The sequence below is a fragment of the Crassostrea angulata genome, chromosome 7, assembly GCF_025612915.1.
Source record: "Crassostrea angulata isolate pt1a10 chromosome 7, ASM2561291v2, whole genome shotgun sequence".
NCBI classification, from domain to species: Eukaryota; Metazoa; Mollusca; class Bivalvia; order Ostreida; family Ostreidae; genus Magallana; species Magallana angulata.
Genome location: NC_069117.1, coordinates 53,788,530 through 53,797,450, shown reverse-complemented (window position 1 = coordinate 53,797,450; position 8,921 = coordinate 53,788,530). Strand labels below are relative to the sequence as shown.

The following is an 8,921-nucleotide window of genomic DNA, read 5'->3' as shown; positions in this document are numbered from 1 at the left end:
TTTGAGATATGATGCCTTTTATCGTTTTTAAGCATTTTTCAATATTATTATTATTCGTGCCATAAGATTATTTTAATGAATAAGTGAGGTAAAACCAACGGAAAATATGCAAAATTACGTAGACTTAAATATAAAATCCTAACTTTTTATATTAGACTACTGCCAAAAAACTTTTAGCAGAAAACAGAATTTGCAAAATTTAGTCCGAATTTCCTCTGTTTGGCTAAAAGTCAATTTTTGTTTGAGCATAATTCCATAATAAAGTAAAACTATTGAATTTTTTGTCAATAATAATCCATTTCATAAATACTTTTTGTGTTTAGAACAAATTTTACTCATTACATTGAACTTTTTAACAATCGGAATTTGAGAACTCAAACCCTGAGTAAATAACACCCTTAATATGGTTCTGTAAAACCATATTGGCACTGTTAAATTTAAATATATAAATAGAATTAATATATGATATGTGATTTTTAGACTAGAGGTGACATAGAAAAGTTACCCCAAAACAGAGGAACGAATCTCTTTAAATGGCCCCTTAAGGAAATAAGAGATCGGCCCCTAATACAGCCTTTTCCAGACAGCCCAAGAATTTCTGAACACTTGTGGCAAAAATACCATAAACGGGTAATTTTTACTGCTGTGATTTTTTACGAATTTGTCTTAAAATAGGGCGATTTGAATTTTTACGCGTCATTTTTTTCTTACGAATTGGATAGGTCCGTAAAAATTAAAATCACTTGTGGTAAAAGGAGGGATTTCACCATGACTTTGTTACAGTTAACACACATACAAATCAGAAAATCGTTTTTCTGTTAACGAGTCCTTAATTATTATGATTGTGTTTATTCATTTACCTTTATTTCATATGTGATATACACTTATTCCTAATAATCTGAGCATCATCATTGATGTACAGTACCCGCAACGTTATTTTTTACAAGATAAACGATAGGATAGGATTCACGCACGATAGGATAGCATAAACGCACGATAGAACAGTATACACGCACGAAAGGATAGGATTAACGATTAACGCACGATAGAACAGTATACACGCACGATATGATAGGATTGATACACGATAGGAAAGGATAAACGATGTTCATGATAAACGTATAATCGCTTTAAACGATATTTACAAACAAACTGATAATGGCAGAATTTGATAGAGAACACGTACAAATAAAGATTTAAGTGTAATTTCTTTTTAGTAACAATTACCGAGTTGTTAATCATCGCTGCATCATTTATAGAATGTATAAAAATGACCAGTTAATTTTTTTTTCAACTAAAATTATGAGCTTTAATGATCAATAAATTTTCTGTATTGTTAAAATTGTTTTCATTACCGAACACCCTAGCCGATCGCCGCGAATATTTCATCCCGAGATTAAATCACTAAAAAATAGCGGGTTTCATTATATAAATTTAATTCTTGTATAAAGTAAGATAAAATCTATCATAAGTACATTTCTTTCTGTATAAGAAAATGATGCATTAAAAACGAATTATTACAGAAAAGTTGTAAAAATATTTACGCAGATACACATTCCGCGTACGATTTGCTAACATTGTTTTCATTACCACACACCCTAGCTGATTGTCGAGAACATTTCAGCCTGAAATCAAATATCAAACGGAAAATAACGGGTTCAAAATACAACTAGGGTTTTAATTAAATATGAATTATATCATCAATAGTTTTGTTTCAGTAAAATATGATGCAACAAAATTATATTGCATAAAAGTTAATGTCTATGCAGGTATACACGCTGTGTACGATTTAATATATTATATATATATTTAATATATATATATATAATAACAGATATGATTTACATATACTATTGAAAATTTAAAAATTACTATCCTGACGGAATGTTGGATAAGATTTTACAATTCTTGTTCAAATGATATGTGTGTGTCTTTGGAGGAATTTCACAATCTCCTCGTTGAAAAACTTGACAAGCTACATTTAGATTAATGTATATATATTTCAGTCTATTCATATTTGGACGATCGCAGAAGAAAAACGCCTTATAGACTGTCGATTATCCAAAGAGGAAGATTTCTGTGGTAACAAGTCGCATGACTCCTTGTGGCAAGCTATTACAAAGGAATTGAATGGTGAGGGGCTGAAATTGACAAAGCAGCAGATAATTAACAAGTGGAAAAGTTTGAAGAAAAGTATAAAGAAATAAATGACCACAACTCAAAAACAGGGGCAGATCGTATGGAATGGAAACATAAAGATGCATTTGATAGGGCATATGGGAATAAGGCATCAACAAAACTAAGTGTGTCTTTTGACACAGGTCGACTGAAGGAGTTACCAAAACCCAATGAGTGTTTGAAAAGAAAATTGGAAAAGGGAGATAGGAAAGAAACATTGGAAACAAAAGTTGAATTTCCAAAAAAGAAGATTAGGCCCAATTTAAAAACTGATTTGATGGAAAAGTTGGATGCGCAAAATTCAAAACTAATGGATCAAATGGAAACACAGCACAGAGACAAACTTCAAAGAATGGACAGAATGCTCGATTTGTTTGAAAGATCATTGGACAAAAAGTAACAAATGTGATCTCATATCAGTCACGTCATATGATTGTCAGACTTTTTTTTTTATATCAGAATATAGGTATATACTGATACATGTTAATTAAAACTTTGTGATATTTTTTTTAATTTTGTGGTTTACACTTTTTTTTTTTTTTACAATTGTTATGTTATTTATACACAAGCAGTGTATTGAATTTTTATGTTGATTTGTTATGAATATTAAAACATAAACACATTGCTTAGTTGTTTTTCTATTTCAGGTGGATCTCTACACCAAATAAGTGTAGGAGATTTTTGTTGCATGCATTTGTTACTAATACTAGGCACAGTATTCAACAATAATAGACCTCAAAATACAATACACTATTTTCTAGAGAATTTTTAAAATATCAGTCTGGTTCCAGATAACCCCATATTTATCAAATTTTTAAACATTCCTGTTTTAAAATTCTTATGAAAGTGAAATGTTATTAAGTTTAAAAATGAAAAACAAACAAGAGGCCCATGGGCCACATCGCTCACCTGAGGAACAATAGGTATGATAAAATCAGCTTAATGGAGTCATAATACAAACTATCTGGACAATGTACAATAATACATGTAGATCCTGTATAAATAAAATCCATTTTCCCCTGGATATTCTAATGTTTATAATCGTTAGTCCCTTTTCTAACAGGATGATTTTATAGTCATATCATATGTTGAGTATTGCAGTTCTCAAAAAGATCCTTAACAATAGTTTATATATGGGATATAAACGTACATCAACCTCTGAACCTTCTCGTGAGGCCAAAGAATTGTCCTGGGGCCAAAGTCTTAACAATTATAAAGAATCATCTGGCTGATTAGTTTCTGAGAAGATTTTTAAAGATTTACCATATATCTTCCTTTGTTAAGCTTTGACCCCCCCCCCCCCATTGTGGGCCCACCCTACCCCTGGGGATCATGATTTTCACAACTTTAAATCTACACTACCTGAGGATGCATTCACACAACTTTCAGCTTTCCTGACTGATTAGTTTCTGAGAAGAAGATTTTTAAAGATTTACTCTGTTTATTCCTATGTAAAACATCGACCTCCCATTGTGGCCCAAACCTACCCCCAGGGTTATGATTTTCACAAATTTGAATCTACACTACCTGAGGATGCTTCCACACAAGTTTCAGCTTTCCTGGCTGATTAGTTTCTGAGAAGAAGATTTTTAAAGATTTACTCTATATAATCATATGTTAAACTTCGACCCCCCATTGTGGCCCCACCCTACCCCCAGGGGTTATTATTTTCACGACTTTAAAACAACTTTGAATCTACACTACCTGAGGATGCTTCCACACAAGTTTCAGCTTTGCCGGCTAATTAGTTTCTGAGAAGAAGATTTTTAAAGATTTATTCTATATTCCTTTGTTAAACTTCGATCCCCCATTGTGGCCCCACCCAACCCCCGGGGGTCATGATTTTCACAATTTTGAATCTACACTACCTGAGGATGCTTCCACACAAGTGTCAGCTTTCCTGGCCGATTAGTTTCTGAGAAGAAGATTTTCAAAGATTAACTCTATATATATTACTATGTTAAACTTCGATCTCCCATTGTGGCCCCACCCTACCCCCGGGGGTCATGATTTTCACAATTTTGAATCTACACTACCTGATGATGCTTTCACACAAGTTTTAGCTTTCCTGGCTGATTAGTTTCTGAGAAGAAGATTTTTAAAGATTTACTCTATATATCCATTTGTTAAACTTCGACCCCCCATTGTGGCCCCAAGTTCAGGTGAGCTAAAAAGGTTAAGTTTACAATACAATAAGTTGTTCAAGTTGGTTTCTGGAAGAACAGACTTTGAAATTTTCTTAATAAATATTAACAATTTTTTTTACTTTTTTAATCTTTAGTTTTTAAGATCTGTGTACATAGAATTGTGAGCAAATCTCTGTATCTTGCTTATAATTCGAAGCTTAACACTCAAATATGGTTAGTAAATAGAAATTGTAAACAATTAAACACAAGAAACATGCACTACATGTATAACAAATAAAGAACACAATTTATTTTTTCGAAATGAATCATATATAGACATGTATATACCTACATATTTCCGTCAGCGATATCAAACTCTATTTAAACTGAATAAACTCGAGAAAATGCCGAGCATCTCAACAAAACCTATTGCATTAATCTATCATTACGCAAAAGATAATGCCGAATTACCGATAGAATGAATTGTATTTCAGTAGGCACCTACCCCTACATCAGATTTTGCTTAATTTGCGCAGGTAAACAGTTAACTGTTTGATTTACCGAAGTCTCTGTTTGATTTGATACGTAAAAATCACGAAATACAGACGATAGTTTTCAGGTTACAAAGCATAAATAATAAAAAAGGAAACGAAAATCAGAACAAGCGAACACTAACGTCATGTGTGAAAACTGTCAACACATTGAAATATTTAGCCTCCAATTTACTTCACAAAATCGGCACCAATATATTTTGCATGTTTCAAAATTTCCCTTCATACGCGAACTGTTGCACAACAAGCAAATTCATCATAGTCAGATCGACCCTTTTTCGTATAATGTCATGGCTGCTTTAAACAAAGAACCTCGTTTTAGAAGTATGGGATACGATTCTAGATAAAATGGGTATGCAAACCCGGGCCGTGGCAAAATAAAAGCCGCTTTGAAAACAGATTGGACTTTTATTTCTGCAATTTATATTCGCCCTCCCATAAAGATGCTTTGTGCCAAATTTGGTTGAAATTGAATAAGCGGTTTTAGAGGAAGTTCAAAATGTAAAAAGTTTACAGACGGACAGAGGGACGGACGGACGGACGACGGACAAAATGTGATCAGAATAGCTCACTTGAGCTTTCAGCTCAGGTGAACTAAAAAATCATGAATGAAGTTTGTATGATTTTTATTGGAATCCACATAAATATGAAACTAAAATATAAAAAAATTCTTTTAAGGCAAACTGCTGGACAAAATCCCACAAAAACCTGAAAATATAAACAATATTCGTTGGTGAATGGGATGAAGAAAAGAAATTGAATGAAATTGAAAAATTAAAGGAAATACTTAATTATTGCAAAAATCTTGGTATGAAAGATCCTGTTTAAGAGTTGTCTTTCTTTATTTTACATGGTCTCAAATATCTTGGGATTAATAAAAATCACGCAGAAAAATTAAAAAAGGAACAAGTCTATGCTAAATATGTAGATATAAGATAAGTAGTGCTTATGATAATGTTTGAAGCTGAAACTTATATTTTTGATGAATGCATTATATATATTTAACTCTTTAAAACAAAATATTAGTAGTTAATTATATTATAGATTGCCTTTTACTTTTTTATATACAATAGCAATTATAAACAACAACCATACGCATATTAATACATACATTAGATGTCCATAGTGATACACATGCATGTGTGGAAATGAAAAACATGCTCCTTTTCAGAATTCTGTCTTTCCCTCATTTGGCTTGCAAATCCGGGCTTCCACTGCTATTGCTACCTAGCTGTATTTATTTTAATAAAAATACATTAGTTTAATGTCAAAGTTAAATAAAGGTCTTTTACTGCAAATGTTTTTTTTAATTTTGGAAGTTAGGATCAATTCAAGAGATCGTACTACGGTACTTTCGTTTTATATTCATCATACATATATAGTTTAAATGAAAATTTGACATCTGCTTACCTATATCGATAATCCGCCACATATGTATGATCGTCTATTGCAGATAACATGACAAAAATGTATTGCCAATAGCAGCAGAGCAGGGAAACGGTATATTATTTAGATTCCACGTTTTCGGAACTTTTCCGTACAAAACAGCTGATAATCAATGTTAGTGAAAAGCTTTAAACAGGAAGAAAATTGACATATTTTCTAAGTGTTTTGGTGTTTCATTCCTATCTCATCTCCTTAGTTAGAAGAGTTCAATTAAACGGTGTATAGCTATTTTGTACCACGACATAATGTTATCAATCCGGAACACAATGGCGTTTCGAACGGAAGTCAGACATGTTGGGACGATGTAGCCTTCCACCTTAATATTTCTCAAATTCACAGTAATGCGTTCATTATTTCATTTCTCCTGGCTGCTCCACACCCTCCATCCAGGTATATGTTAGGATAAAAATTAGCATTTACATCATGATCTTCATCTATAAAGTCCTCAACATCATCATGACTAAGAACACACAAATTGTGTGATATGCACCCGGAAATAATAATTGCAATTATCTGAGGTGGTTTCCTGACAGTAATTTCCCTCAACCTCCGAAACCTCCCCTTAAGATGACCGTAGCATCGTTCAACTATTTGCCGGGCACTCGAAAGTCTCCTGTTAAACCTGTGCTGCCTTGGAGTAAGGTGTCATGTGTTCCTAAATGGAGTGATTAGCCAATTTCTTAAGGGGTATGCACTGTCTGAGATGATAAAGTTGCGTTGACCAATAGCATTTCCCTGCTCCCCATCCTCAAATAGCGACGAGTTGCGCAAAACCCTTGCATCATGAGTGCAGCCTGGCCAGCCAGTGTATGCATGACGAATGGCCATGTCACTTTCACATACTACCTGGAAATGAGTGACAATAAGAAAAATCAGTTTATTATTTACATGTATTGCATTTATTCACAAGAATTAATCATCAAAAACAAACACTAGATTAAATATTCAGGAAATATACAATACCTGCAACTGAATGGATGGAAACTGTTTTCTGTTAAAGTAATCTCGGTCCCCTTTTGGTGCTGAATAAAGTCGGATATGGGTTCCATCCAGGGCTCCAAATATGTCAGGAATTCCACATTGTAATTGAAAGTCACGGGATATGGCTGGCTGCGTTTGAATACTAGGCCAGTCAATTATCTAATAAAAACAAAATATAAAATTTTTGAGAGGAAATGCAGCAATATCAAAACAGTATACCTAATCCATTTGGGGGTCAACTGCAAAACAGTGTGCAAAACGAAATGAAATGAAACATTTCTGTAAACAGTTAATTGGTAAAAATTGCATAAAATATCATGAATTTATCGATACCATTATAGTTTTGATTTACAGCATACCGATATCCGCTTTAGGCTACCGGTATCCATGGTCTTGGACCATCATTTTCAAGTTCATTTATACTTACTCTTATTAAGAGAGTGTTTATTGCGTAGGACATGGATTTGACTACGTCGTGGACCGTCTTGATCCCAACTCCAAACTGCACACTTATTTCCCTCAAAGATTCTTGACTTGCCATACATGCAAGAAAAATAAGTAACTGTTTACTTGGCTCAATCTGCTCTGTTCCTCCGCCATGCTTTGATACGATATAGCCTTGCACTTCACGAAGTATAATGTCATACACAGCTGGTGTTACCCGAAAATGAGATCTAAATAATGCTGCATCAAACAATGGCACGATATTTTCGGCATAATTGTTTATCCTCGGAATAAATCGTTTGTGATTCAGCAAGGCAAAAATTGTTAAATTCATCGCTAGGTATACTGCCATGTCAGTCATTTTCGTCCAAAAAGTATTGCAGCAAAATAACCTCCATACTGCGAGTACAGACTCCGCTGCAAAACGTGTTTATCTGGAGAGTTGCGTGCGCATGAATTGTTGACGTCCTGTTATAACTTTAACTAGAGTCAAGACTAAAGTTTCCATATAAAAACGCTCTGAGTGATTGAAATCTAGCTACTAACGTAGCTTTATACGTAGTTTTAAAAAATACTCAAGACTGATTAGAAAGATCTGGCTCCGGGATCATGAAACTGTCTTAAATTTAAGTTAGAATTTTGTCTTAAATCTAAGATTTAGACTTAGTTAAGATTGCTTACTTAAGTGGATCACAAAACGATCTAAGAAAAAACTTAGCTAAGATTTGTCTTAGCTAAACTCCATAGTAACTCGCGCGATTTTTCGACAGAATTTGTTAAAAGTGGAACTCTTCTTCGTTTGAAGATTCCTATCGGCTGCATCGTAAACATTATCATATATCACAAAGTTTAAAAAATTATATTTAAAAGATGCTTAACACAAATATTAGCATAGTTTCTTACTGGATAACATGTCAGTCATTATACAGACGTGTTTACACACTTTCACTTTAACAAAGGGAAATAACTTCAATAGCAAGTCCACAAAGGGGAAAACCTAGACTATTAATAGAAAACCCAAGGACAAGGGAGCAACCTTCTTTGCTGATCATTTCTTCTTAAAAATCCAACGAGTGTCGCCATTTTGAACTTACTTAGTAACAATCTATAAACTTAAGTCTGCCTAATAGCAGTCTTAAGATTTAAGACAATATTTTAGACATCCTGGAGCCTGAACTGTTAACACCACGTGACC

General features: G+C 33.5%; 1 long non-coding RNA gene and 1 pseudogene across 2 annotated transcripts; both read right to left on the bottom strand.

Annotated features, from left to right (window-relative positions):
- Nucleotides 1–5,464: 5,464 nt before the first annotated feature.
- Nucleotides 5,465–6,391, bottom strand: LOC128156676 (uncharacterized). 2 transcript variants are annotated; one of them, XR_008239747.1, is made up of 3 exons: nt 6,266–6,391; nt 5,967–6,086; nt 5,465–5,563 (listed from the first exon to the last, which is right to left on the bottom strand). It is a non-coding gene; the product is annotated as an uncharacterized LOC128156676 (long non-coding RNA). The 2 variants fall into 2 exon arrangements; XR_008239748.1 differs by having other exon boundaries at nt 5,967–6,082; nt 6,266–6,301.
- A 242-nt stretch (nt 6,392–6,633) lies between these two features.
- On the bottom strand, nt 6,634–8,124 carry LOC128156674 (uncharacterized; annotated as a pseudogene).
- Between the last annotated feature and the right edge of the window lie 797 nt (nt 8,125–8,921).